Below are 13,431 nucleotides of genomic sequence, written 5' to 3'. Positions count from 1 at the left end.
GAGTGGAACACCACAGCTTCGTAGACTGGTTAGTGGCTGCTCCTGGTACCACAGATCATCTCCTATTCAAATGAATAGGTACTGTTCTGCAGTACCCGGGAGCTGCCACTACACAGCGTACAGAGCTCTGGTGTTAAGCTGCGCACACTGCTTACATCCAGCAACCAATGGAGCTCAAGTCGGCTCTAAAAGATATACTTATAAAATGAAGGTATTTAGCACAATTGGATGAAATAACTGCACACGTAGTTGGCTGAACACTTATCGGAGTCAAAGGGTCTGTACACACAATGTCTTTTTCAGGCAGGCATACCCTTCAAGTTTTTAAAATGGAAACTTTCAAGAAACACATTTTTTTCCTGAAGTGATTTAGCGAGGTTTTTTTTGTTGTTCTTTGAACATTTTGTGAATCTTTTAGCCACAAATTTTTTTTTTGTGTTTTCCCAACTCTTTTGCATCATTCTTTTGACTGGCTTTTTTTTTAGACTCAGTTCAATGATAAGTGAAGGGCTTGCAGTTCTTCAAGCAAAAATGTTAACAAAATGTTAATGTCTTGTCGTCCTTTCAGCCTTCCTAGTGCCATGTTTTGTAAAGTATAGAGCATCTTGAGAGTGGAAAATGCCAGAAAAGTGGTCTACGCACTCCTTTTGAACTGCTTGGCACCTTTGGAAACCTAAAGTGGTTAAAATAAGCTCAAAAGACTGAACATATATATATGTTCATATTCTTTTGAGCTTTTAGTTAGTGCTATTTCAGGCTGAAATCCATCTGAAAAAGACATTGTGTAAACATACCCTAAGGCTACATCCCCACGATGAGAATTTGGTGAGTTTTCTGCACTTATTAGCTAGGTTGTGTGCATTTTTTTCATTGCGTTTTATGTTTTTGTCTCATTTTAGTATGTCATGTTTTACAGAAAGCTGCTTTATTTTTTATATTTCCTGGTATTTGGCTTTGACAAACCTTTATTAATACAGTCATATGTGGTTTATATGAGTTGTTTACTTGCGGAATTTTTCGCGTCTAATTAAAATCTATGGGGAAAATTTGCACATAAATCTCAGTGTATCTACAAAAGATATTGATGTTTGAGACTTAGTTAAGGGGAGGCATTTATGCGGGGGCATTTATGCATATAGCATTTATGCATACTTTATCGAAGTGCCATAATTTAGCAAAGTGCCCTGGCAGTTAGAAAATGGCAGTTGGACAGGGCAGGAGACAGGTAAGACATGCAAGACAATTAAACAAACTTGCTTCCAGGTCATCTTTTTGGCAAACAGTAATCACCATTTGTATCTGTGCCATTTATTTTCTGGTTGCTACAATCATCCACATTCACCGTTCTCCCACAAATGCGGCACACTTCATCCATATTAATCCCTCACTCCTCTCTTCTCCTATGTACAGTTGTCATGCTCTCTTCACAATGTTATACCACGCAGATCCATTCATTCCCACCATACAACGCAGGAAACGCTCTCACAAATCACTCAATCATCTGCTCACTCTCTGTATCTTCCTTCTATTAGTCGCAGGTGATATTTCTCCCAACCCAGGACCCTCCAGTAATAATAACACTAACTCTTTCCCTGTTACATTCAGAAACCCTGCTAATCTCATTAATATTCCCTGCATATCTTCTGTCTCATTCAACTGTGCCCTTTGGAATGCACGCTCAGCTTGTAATAAACTCTCTTACATCCATGACTTTTTCCTCTCTAATTCCCTCAACCTTCTGGCTCTCACTGAAACCTGGATCCAGCAGTCGGACACCACCGCCGCTGCAGCTCTCTCCTATGGTGGCCTACATTTCTCTCATACCCCGCGACCTGACAACAGATCAGGTGGAGGTGTTGGTCTGCTTCTTTCAACAAAATGTACTTTTCAGGTTATCCCCCCTGTACCCTCCCTTATCTTCCCGTCCTTTGAGGCCCACACAGTCAGACTCTACCGGCCCTTCTCCCTGCGAGTGGCGGTTGTCTATCGCCCCCCAGGTCCCCCCCGTCAATTCCTGGATCACTTTGCTGCCTGGCTTACAAATTTTCTATCCTGCGACATCCCCACGATAATCATGGGAGACTTTAACATCCCAATTGGCGATCCTCTTTCCCCATCTGCCACGCATCTTTTATCATTAACCTCCTCCTTCGGCCTTTCACAGCTTGCTAATTCTCCTACACATGAGGACGGGAACACATTGGACCTGATCTTCTCCCGGCTTTGCTCAGTACATGACTTTACTAACTCTCCCCTTCCACTCTCTGACCATAATCTTCTTTCATTCTCTGTCAAGAACTGTGACTTTACTCAAGACACTCCCACCGTCCACACTTATAGAAATTTACGCGCCATTAACACCCAGAAATTTATAAAAAGGTTGCAATCATCATTGGCCCCAATCTCCTCCCTCTCATGTCCCGAATCTGCATTGAAGCATTATAACAAAATAATGCTATGCGCCCTGGATGAAGCCGCACCTCCTACACAAAGAACAATTCGGCATAGACGGCGACAACCCTGGCACACGCCTCAAACACGTCTTCTCCAGAGGTACTCCAGGTGCGCTGAACGGCTGTGGAGAAAATCAAATCTGCCCGAAGATTTCCTCCACTATAAATTTATGCTGAAAACATATAACTCTGCCCTTCACCTCTCCAAACAAACCTACTTTAACAACCTCATCATCTCACTTTCCAATAATCCTAAACGACTCTTTGACACGTTTCATTCTCTCCTCAATCAAACAGCACAGGCCCCGACCACCGACCTCAGCGCTGACGATCTGGCTAACTATTTCAAAGAAAAAATTGACCATATCCGACAGGAAATTTTCTCCCAATCCCCAAATGTTATGCATGCTCCCCCCCGCCACATTGTATCTTGCTCATTTTCTGACTTCGAACCAGTCACGGAAGATGAAGTGATCAGGCTCCTTGCATCTTCTCGCCCTACCACCTGCACCAGCGACCCTATTCCCTCACATCTCCTTCAGTCCCTTGCTCCAGCTGTCACCTCTCACCTAACTAAAATTTTCAACCTTTCCCTCTCATCTGGTATCTTTCCCTCTTCTTTTAAACACGCCAGCATACAACCATTACTTAAAAAACCATCCCTCGACCAGAACTGCAAGGCCAACTACAGACCTGTTTCCAATCTTCCCTTTATCTCTAAACTCCTGGAACGCCTGGTCCACTCCCGTCTAATCCGCTATCTCTCAGACAACTCTCTTCTTGACCCTTTACAATCTGGTTTCCGCTCTTTACATTCTACTGAAACTGCCCTCACTAAAGTCTCTAATGATCTACTAACAGCTAAATCTAATGGTCACTACTCCCTGCTGATTCTCCTGGATCTCTCTGCAGCATTTGACACTGTGGATCACCAGCTCCTCCTCACTATGCTCCGCACTATTGGCCTCAAGGACACGGTTCTCTCCTGGTTCTCCTCTTATCTCTCTGACCGCTCCTTCTCTGTGTCTTTTGCCGGCTCCTCCTCCTCCCTACTTCCTCTTACTGTCGGGGTTCCTCAAGGATCAGTCCTAGGCCCCCTTCTTTTCTCCTTATACACCGCTCCTATTGGACAAACAATCAGTAGATTCGGTTTTCAGTACCATCTCTATGCTGATGACACCCAATTATACACCTCTGCTCCGGACATCACCCCTGCATTACTACAAAAGACCAGTGATTGTCTTTCTGCTGTGTCTAACACTATGTCCTCCCTCTACCTAAAACTGAATCTGTCAAAAACTGAACTACTCGTCTTTCCTCCCTCCATTAATCTACCTGTGCCCGATATTGCCATCTCCGTTTGTGGCTCAACCATTACTCCCCAGCTACAAGCCCGCTGTCTTGGGGTCATTTTTGATTCAGATCTTTCTTTCACTCCTCACATCAAATCACTCGCTCGTTCATGTCATCTACACCTCAAAAACATCTCAAGAATCAGGACTTTTCTCACCTTTGACTCGGCAAAAACTCTTACTTTCGCTCTTATTCATTCTCGTCTTGACTATTGCAACGCTCTACTAATCGGTCTCCCTCTTACTAAACTCTCCCCTCTCCAATCCGTCCTGAACGCAGCAGCCAGGATCATATTCCTCGCCAACCGCTACTCAGATGCCTCTTCCCTGTGCCAGTCATTGCATTGGTTGCCCATCCAATATAGAGTTCGTTTTAAACTTATCACGCTTACCCACAAAGCGCTCCATGCTTCAGTACCCCCCTACATCTCCTCCCTTGTCTCAGTCTACCACCCTACACGTGCCCTCCGTTCTGCAAATGACTTGAAACTAAAATCCTCCATAATCCGAACTTCCCACTCCCGTCTCCAAGATTTCTCGCGTGCTGCGCCAATTCTCTGGAATGCACTACCCAGGACAGTTCGATTAATTCCCAATACCCACAGTTTCAAGCGAACCCTAAAAACACATTTCTTTAGACTGGCGTATCACCTAAACACACTCTGTCCATCCCAGCTTTCCCCCATATTAAAATCTTCTTCAACTTCGGGTTCAAACCAACCATGCACATAAAAGCCTCTGTCAGGACTGCACACATACTGGCTGGCGACCAGTCCATGTATTATTATTTATCCTATTCAGTAAATCAAGGCTGCATTATACAATATATGTACTTTTTACCTTTTGTGTCTCCCCCACTTCCTCATAGACTGTAAGCTCGCGAGCAGGGCCCTCACTCCGTTCGATATGAGATATGCTTATTCTGTATTGTCTGTATAAGTCCCCCCTAAAATTTGTAAAGTGCTGCGGAATATGTTGGCGCTATAAAAATAAACTATTATTATTATTATTATTATTATTATGTGTTGCAGATTTCAGACACGCAGTACAGATCAGCTTATGCAGTGTAAGAAAATCACAGTGGGCATGACATTTCTATAAATCCCATCCACTTTGTAGATACTGCAATTTTGGGCTCTATAAAAACATGCAGTGTCAAAAACTCATTGTGGGAACTTAATCTGCGTTTAATTAGCATTGAATCCTAACCGGTCATGTGAAAAAAATGCTATTAACCTGCAGATATGGGGTTAATCTTCAGGTTAATAGCGTTGTGAACCTGTCCGGCGCTCACACTTAGAGCCCTGCTGCCGTGAAGGAATGAACTTTATTCCCCCAGGCGGTGTTTAGTCATATGGGTGGCATGGGCGCAGGTTCAGCCGCCACTCAGTATATAGAAAGCTTTGGTTGTAACCACAGAAGAAAATTGAGCCTTTCAGCACCAAAAGTTGCATAAATTGCGCCAATAGCTTGGTGTACTCAAAAATACGTGTGTGTGTGTGGGGGGGGTACTGGAGTGAAGTTGTGCCAAAATTTGCAACTTTTTAAAAAGTCACAATTGATGACTCCGGTGAAAACATCTGGAATTGCTAGACTCTGCCCGCAAAGCGGAACAAAAACCAGATGAGCACATATAAAATAGACTTCCAAAAGGCACAAATTGAATAATGAATTGGATGCAAACAAAAAAAGGCACAAAATACACAAAACTGGGCAAAAAAACCCCTAATGAATTGGGGCCATTGGCTTTATCTAATGGGCCGAAGCACATTGTGTTACTTTTAGAAATCTTTTAAATGTTCAAAATATGTGTGTGCCTGGGATCAACCTGTAAGGCAGTAGTGATAAACTTAACTGAGACAAATACATAAGGTATGCCCATTTTTTTTATTATTTCCAGTATAAGATGAGTAGATTAAATGTTTAGGAAGAACTGGTCACATTTATGATAAAAACAAGAAATGTACTTATATGAAGTACCTCCGAATTTATCCCAAATCTGAAAAGCATACCTGCTCTTGGGTCAGCGAGCAGCCGGCTGGTCCTTGGGAATGTATGTACCTGTGTGTAATGGCTCCACTGCCTCCTTATCTAGCAGTCATGTGAGGTGGGTGCTGCTGTTCCATAAGCTAATATTGGAGGGGTGATACTGCGAGGAGCGAAAAGATTAACCCTATCTTGCGGGACAAATGAAAAGAAACTGGCATGTTTTTGGAAGAAAGAGGTTATGTTTTTCTTATCCTGTGCAACCCCATTAATAGGAAATGACAAGTTCTTGAAGCATAAATTGCTTCATGAAACCCTCAATCTATGCAGCATTCATTAGTGTTTTGTTAACGTTTCCTGTAAACATTTTGTGAATCTTTATTTAATCTGGGTTTTTTTGGGAGGGGGGTGAGGGGTTTCTCACGTTTTTTGATATCCATTAAGCAATTAATAAAACGCTAGTGTTTTACGAGGCAAAAACACCTCAAAAAAGCTTACAAAAACGCTCAAAAAGACACCCAAGCGTATGTGTGGGGGTTTTACAACCTTGCCCTTGACTTCTATTGTAAGGAATGAAGCAGCTTCATTGCAGAAATCGCCTGAAGAATCGTCAGGTCACTTCTTTTAAACACTTTATTTCAGGTTTTCAAACGCACTAATTAAAAACTATAAAAAGAATGTATATCAAGGCGATTTTCAATAGAACTGAGCAGGAAGAGTCTTTTTTGAGTGATTTTTTTCAGGCGTTTCCTGGAGCGGACCTCCTCCAGACTCCTCAGTGCACTGTGTGCTTATGCCGTAAGGCGCCACGCAGAGGTCAGGGTGGTGAGCGGACTGCAAACTATGTCCCATGAGGAACGGTTAAAGGATCTGGGAATGTTTAGCTTGCAAAAATGAATCCTATGAGGAGACTTAATAGCTGTCTACAAATATCTGAAGGGATGTCACAGTGTAGACGGATCATTCTATTCTCATTTGCACATGGAGGCTAAGTGCCCACGATGCAGAAATGCTGCGGAGCGTTTCTGCATCTCCCTGGCAGAAAAAACGCATGAGGATTTTACATGCGTTTTTCCTGCCTGGTAGAAGCGTTTGTGAAGCATTTTTACATGCGATTTCGCATGTGGGTTGTCAAGTGCTTTTCCAAGCGATTTTAGCATCACTTGGAAAGTGCTTGACAACTTGGTCACACTATATAAATCCATGCAACCGGCATGGATTTATATAGTGTGACCAAGTTACTATGCTGCAAATGCAGCATCAATAGTAAGAAACAGAATAAAATGGTGAAAAATAAAAAAATATTATACTCCCCTTCTGATGGCCCCCAGACTCCTTCTCCGGTGGCTCGCGGTGGTGTAAAAGGACCTTCCATGACGTCATTTAGTCATGTGACAGGTCACGCGACGGCCGACGTCAGCGGTCGCGTGACCTGTCACATGACTAAATGACGTCATGGAAGGTCCTTTTACCACCGCGAGCAGCCAAAGAGCCAGCAGCGCCGCCGGGAGCAGACAGGGGGCCATCAGAAGGTAAGTAAATGTTTATTTTAATTTTTTAACTACAGGCACTATGGTACCTGGGTCTGGAGCAGTCTCCTTTTCACCAGACCCGGGTACCATCTGCGCATTAATCGCATAAGATAAGCATGACTACATGTACTCATGCAGATCTTATGCGGTCCAATGCAAGTCAATGGCGGCGATTTCGCAGCGAAATTGCACTAGAATTGGTCTTGCTGCGGTTTTCACCGCAATGCGAATTCGCAGCGGAAATTTCTGCATGATGTGCACAGCACATGCGGATTTGCATTGCAGTAAATGGCAAACCTATTACAAGCGATTTTAATGCGTTTTCGCAGCGAAAATACGCCGCAAAAACGCATTAAAATCGCTTCGTGTGCACATAGCCGGAAACACGAGAAGCAATGGAATGAAACTGAAAAGGAGAAGATACAGATTAGATGTTATAAAAAACATTTTTGACAGTGAGGGAGATCAATGAGTGGAACAGGCGGCCACGAGAGGTGGTGAGTTCTCCTTCAATGAAAGTCTTCAGAGGCTGGACAGACATCTGCCTGAGATGGTTCAGTGACTCCTGCACTGAGCAAGGGGTTGGACACGATGACCCTGGAGGTCCCTTCCAACGCTAACATTCTATGTTGTCCCATGTCCTGTTTGTGTATTTTTGAACCATTATAGTCTATAAAGCTATATACGTACACGTCGTTTTTTACTCGCAGCGATGGTCTATATGAAGGAATCAGACATGACCTACTCTGATCCGATCAGTGGGCCGAAATTGCTTTGTCTAGTTTTAGCATAGTATTAGTGGGCAGTATAGGGCTTCAATGCGGCTGCTGCGATACGGACTGAGGCTTGCTAAGCTAATATTCATTTTTTCAGGTTATTTCAGAAATAGCTTCAGAAAGTGATACATTTTTACCATTGTATAAATTGATGGTATTTCTAGGATATGCCATTACCATGTGATCAATTGAAGCTCAACCTTTGGGATCCCCTAGTTCCTGAGAATAAAGGGTTGGTACCAGCATCTGAATAGGGCAGCACTGCAGTTCCATGTACAGCCTGTTGGGGGGCAGGGCCCCTGTGGAGGAAAAATGGTGAAGAGGGATGCAGCTATTCAACAATGCTCCTTTACTATCAGAACAACAGGGCAGGGTTTGACACGTGTGCCCTAGATCAGTGTTCCCCAACTCCAGTCCTCAAGACCCACAAACAGGTCATGTTCTCAGGATTTCCTTAGTATTAGCAGGTGATGGAATTATTGCCTGTACAAGTGATGGAATTATCACCTGAGCAATACTAAGGAAATCCTGAAAACATGGCCTGTTGGTGGGCCTTGAGGACTGAAGTTGGGGAACACTGAAATAGGGGACCTAGAGGTCAAACCCACACCACTTATAGTGCCATATCCTGAAGATGCCATTGGTTTATGAGAGCTGAAAACTGTAATTGCTTCACAAAGGAATGAAAAATTGCATTTGATTTTTTTTTTATAGATATCTTGTTTGTACATGTGATTTTATGTCGCCAAACAGGGACACAATAAGTTAGATATTTCAATATAGTATTAAAGGAGTGGCCCAGTGAAAACCAGAGAGAAGATAACCTGCTGATTGGTGGGGGTCCGACTGCCAGGAGCCGCACCGATCGGGACATTTATTATGATCGATGGTGAACCTTTACCTGTTATAAGATGGGGCTTCAGGTCAGATGCACGAGTGGGAACTATCAGCCAATCAGCGCTCAGCTTTTTAGACAGAGTAGCGCTCATCCAATCAGGACGTCTCTCTCACTTGGGTCCTGTTTCTGTCAGGATGGGATGAAGTGTTGGATTTTGCAGATTTTCTAGATGAACTAATGAGATAAATGGAATTTTCCGCAGAATAAACGCAGTCTGACCGCTCTATGTGTTATTGTCACCAGTGCTGCAGGGATGACTGCTGATTAGTGATGAGCGCAAGTGCTCGGGTCACATATTCGAGTCCCCGTGGCTGCATATTTCGCGGGTATTAGACAGCCAAAAAACATGCGGGGATTGCCTGACAAACACAGGCAATCCCTGCACGTTGTGGCTGCAGGAACTCAAACATGTCATTCCAGCTCTCCATGGCCAGCAATGGCGACCATTGTGTTAGGCAGGAGCCCAACAGATTATCAGCTATAACATTAGCTAATGCCAATTAGAAGAGGACCGTTTTTTTCACAAAATATCACAAGTACACATGTAATGTCCCGCAGGAAGGTGTTCGGCTTTTCCGGCAGCCCTGTAGAGAATGAATGGAGCGAAGGTGGTGCATAGGGCCGGTATTAGCCTGAATGGTGCCCCAACTCTTTTTTTTTTACGCAGAACAAGAATGAGGGCAGGAAGCCATTTTTTTTATATCCTATGAAAATAGTTTTGGCTTTCTTCACAGTTTTTTTTCCTGGTGCGAAATGACCCCCCAACCCCCCCCCCCCACACACACACACGTATTGTACTATAAGCTCCTCCGAATATGTGGAATGGAATCTGCACATCCATCTACAATCCATCACATCTGAACTCCCTCTTAAAGGGATATTCTGATCTCGTACATTCATGCCAAGCTCGCAAGACGTTACGTAATGGATAAGGTACGATGTGACCATGATGACTTGCCCAAGAGTATGGACCCCAGCAGCTTCACCCTGCTCTGCTCCCCTAGACTGACAGGTCCCCCCATGCTTGTTATTCTGCACATTAGCATGCTGAATCCTAAAGGTGTGTAACATACACTCTGTTAGGGAGCTTTCACACAGCGTTCTGTGTCCCCTTTGGGGCATACGTCCTAAAATTCCCCGCAAAAAGGGGTCTGGAGGTATGCTCTGACAGGGCCATAGACCGCAATGGTGACGGCAGCAGCCTACGTCTGAGTGTCCGCCTCCTGTAGGCATACACTCCCGAAAAAAGTGCACGGCAGAGCGCACATTCGTTCTGCCGTCACCATTGCGGTCTGTGGGCCTGTCAGACCCCGTTTTGCGGGAAATTTTAGGACGTATGCCCTAAAGGGGACACAGAACGCTGTGTGAAAGCACCCTTAGGATTTCACTCTGCTTGCCGATTTGAGCGGTCGTCACATGATGGCTTACATGCAATTTCCAGACTTGTGGTCATCAACTTCTCCTCCTGCTTCTCTCAATTGAAAATTATAAGAGTAAGGTTATGTGCACACGTTCAGGATTTGAATGCAGAAAATTCCTTAAGGTTTCTGTATCTCTTGGCAGAAAAAATGCTGCAGAAAAAAGGCGCGTTTGTCGCGTTTTTTGATGCGTTTCTGTACATCAATGAATGCTTTTTGGAGTTAAATAAAGATATTTGAAAAAAGAAACGTGGGACATCGCTTTAACCCTTGAATTATGATCAGACCTGGGGTGAGTATATTGGTTAATTTAAATGATTAAAGAATGTGTCTGTTGTAGTTCAAATAAAGTGTTTTACTCTGTGTGTGAGTTTATTTAACACTTTAATTAGGTTTAGTAATGAAAGGGTCTGATTGACACCTTGTCGTGGAGCCAGCCCACTGCTGTTTGTTTAGCCTTTACTGGCTAAATTACAGGGGGCCCCAGAAAAAAAATTGACGTAGGGTCCCCCTATAAAATCTAACCAGAAAAGGCTAAACAGATATCTGCGGGCTGATATTAATAGCCAGGGAAGGGGCCATGGATCCTGGCCCCCTCCGCGGCTAATAATATCAGCTCTCAGCAGTCCCAGAAATGGCACATCCATAAGATGCGCCAAATCTGGCGCTTAGCCTCCACTCTTCCCACTGCCGTGTAGCGGTGGCGAGTGGGGTAATAAGGTTGGGGTTCACGTCAGCCTTGTATTGGAGGCTGACATGAAGCCCAGCTTAGTAATGGAGAGGCGTCTATAAGACGCCCCCATTACTAACCCCGTAGTAAAGGTTTTCGCCACTTTTTCAATACGGACACGGCCAGAATAAAGTCTTTTATTGAAATAAAAATTACACATGGTTTTAATAATTTATTTCAAAATAAAAAACACCGTATACTCACCTAACACCTAATCCCCGAATTTCTCATCTCCTGTAAGAAACGTAAAATAAAAAATAACCATATCCCTCATCAGCCCGCCGTCATGATGTAACCCCAGTGTCCCACAGCGATCCGGTTCACTTCTACAGCAGCTACATCACTCACTGCTGTAATCACTCCTGTCAGTGTACATCGCTGCTGCTGGGACTGAGTTCACCTGAGTTCATCAGCTGAAGATGAGCTGAAAAGCCTCGGTGACCTCATTTACGGCATTAGTGTTGCACATTCCCATGCAGCACCGGTGCCGTAAAGTGAGGTCCCAGAGCTGTTAGCTGATGAACTCAGGTGAACTCAGTCCCAGCAGCGCAGCGATGTACACTGCTGGGAGTGAGTACGCTCTCGTCAGTGTACCGCCGGCTGCCGGGTGATCGGGTCACCAGGGGACATCGGGAGGACGCCGGACAGGTGAGAATGAAAGGTGTTTTTATTTTAATGTAGATTTTTACTTTTTTTTTTTTAAACACCACGCACAGACGCCGGATGAGACTACTTCTCCCCTCAGCCGCGCCTGCTCCTGCTGTTATCAGCGGGAGTGGCAGTCAGACGTTGGGAGGAGTAGTCTTCTTCCCCGGCCCGGGTACCGTTTTTGCGGCGTATTTGACTCATTGACTTGAGTCTCTCAAATACGCAGCAAACAATCGCAGCAAATTCGCAAATATATTTATACCTGCGGGTTTGCTGCGGTTCAACTGAACTCAATGGGCAGAAAACGCTGCAGAAACGCTAAAAAGAATGGATATGCAGTGAATTAAATGCAATGACAATCCTTTCAGGAAAATTCCTGATCATGTGTACAGAACTTCAGGATTGTCATTGCATTAGCTGGCACAAGGATTACCTAGCGTTTTTGGTGCATTTCCGTGTGGAGAAAACGCATGAAAAACACACAGTGTGCACATAGCCTTAGAGAAGCAGGAGGAGACATCAGTCGTCACACAACCACAAGTCAGCAAAGTGCATGTGAATGATCACTTGACGCTTTAATGCCCCCCCATATAGCCCTCATTGTGTTTCAACAGTGCTCTAATACTATTCAAAAAAAAATCTCTCACTTGTCCCTGGTTTCACATCGAGCGTTCCTCTTCCTTTTACTCGCTGGTGCCTTGCCCCACCCTTAGGGCTCATTCAGACGTCTGTGCAAATTGGTCCAAAAACTGATCACAATGCACAGACTGGTTGCGGCTCTCCCGACCTGAGTGTGTGGTAGTGCCGCAGACAGTCCGTACATTAGCCTGTACTTGGCTCGATTTGCACAGACGCCTGCATGAGCCCTTAGGGCTAGTACATGAGAAAAACAGACTGATTATTCTGATCAGACTGAGAAGAGTTTGGTCAGAGTGTCAGTGTTTTTCATAGGGACAAAAATAATTTCTCCACCTCCCCCTTTCTGACAGTCTGTGAAAATCAGACAGCACTCTGATGACGGTCCGATTTTTTTACGGACCCATAGACTTGCATTGCTGATTTTGATCTGACGCTCGGATCAAAATCGGACAAGTCTCTGCTATTTTTAAATGGATCACTGGGTCCAAGGAAAAAAAAAAAAGATTGGACGTATGATCAGCCCCAGAGATTAAGATAGGTACGAGTACGATCTGTGAAAAACACATTTAGCAGTCGTATGAGGAAAACAGAGGTCTGAACAGGGCCTTACTTTATAGCCATTTGCTTTTCAGAGATCCACAGCCGCAGAGCACGCACCCTATAGGATGTAATATATTATATAGAAGGGGTGTTTGTAATGCATGGGAGTAATGGAATATAGAATATTACAACATGTGCATGGCATACACAGCGTGTGTGTGTGTGTATGTATATATAATTAGATTTATCTATAGTGTGTATGTCATGTACAGAGTGTAATAATATGTATCGTATGACACCCATACATTACAAACACCCCTATCTATATATTACTCCCCATACAGGCCAGGGCACATATAGATGGCACACAGCACATTATACTCACCCATAGACTTTCTTCCTGGGGAGTAGCTGACCTCTGACAGAATGTTTCCCGGCTGTAGCAGAGCGGCCACCCCT

General features: G+C 44.2%; 1 protein-coding gene across 3 annotated transcripts in view; it reads right to left on the bottom strand.

Annotated features, from left to right (window-relative positions):
* TRIM50 (tripartite motif containing 50) overlaps nucleotides 1-5,928 on the bottom strand; it is a 38,316-nt gene extending 32,388 nt beyond the window's left edge. Inside the window, exon 1 of one of the 3 annotated variants that reach the window (XM_073667629.1) lies at nucleotides 5,818-5,928. The gene's annotated coding sequence lies outside the window, so the exon portion shown is untranslated. The other 2 variants (XM_073667630.1, XM_073667631.1) reach the window with 2 other exon arrangements.
* Between the last annotated feature and the right edge of the window lie 7,503 nt (nucleotides 5,929-13,431).

Source organism: Phyllobates terribilis, unplaced genomic scaffold (assembly GCF_046119375.1).
Source record: "Phyllobates terribilis strain yellow unplaced genomic scaffold, ASM4611937v1 Scaffold_2__4_contigs__length_985480577, whole genome shotgun sequence".
NCBI classification, from domain to species: Eukaryota; Metazoa; Chordata; class Amphibia; order Anura; family Dendrobatidae; genus Phyllobates; species Phyllobates terribilis.
Note: the sequence above shows the minus strand (reverse complement) of the source record. Positions and strands in the feature narration are given on the sequence as shown.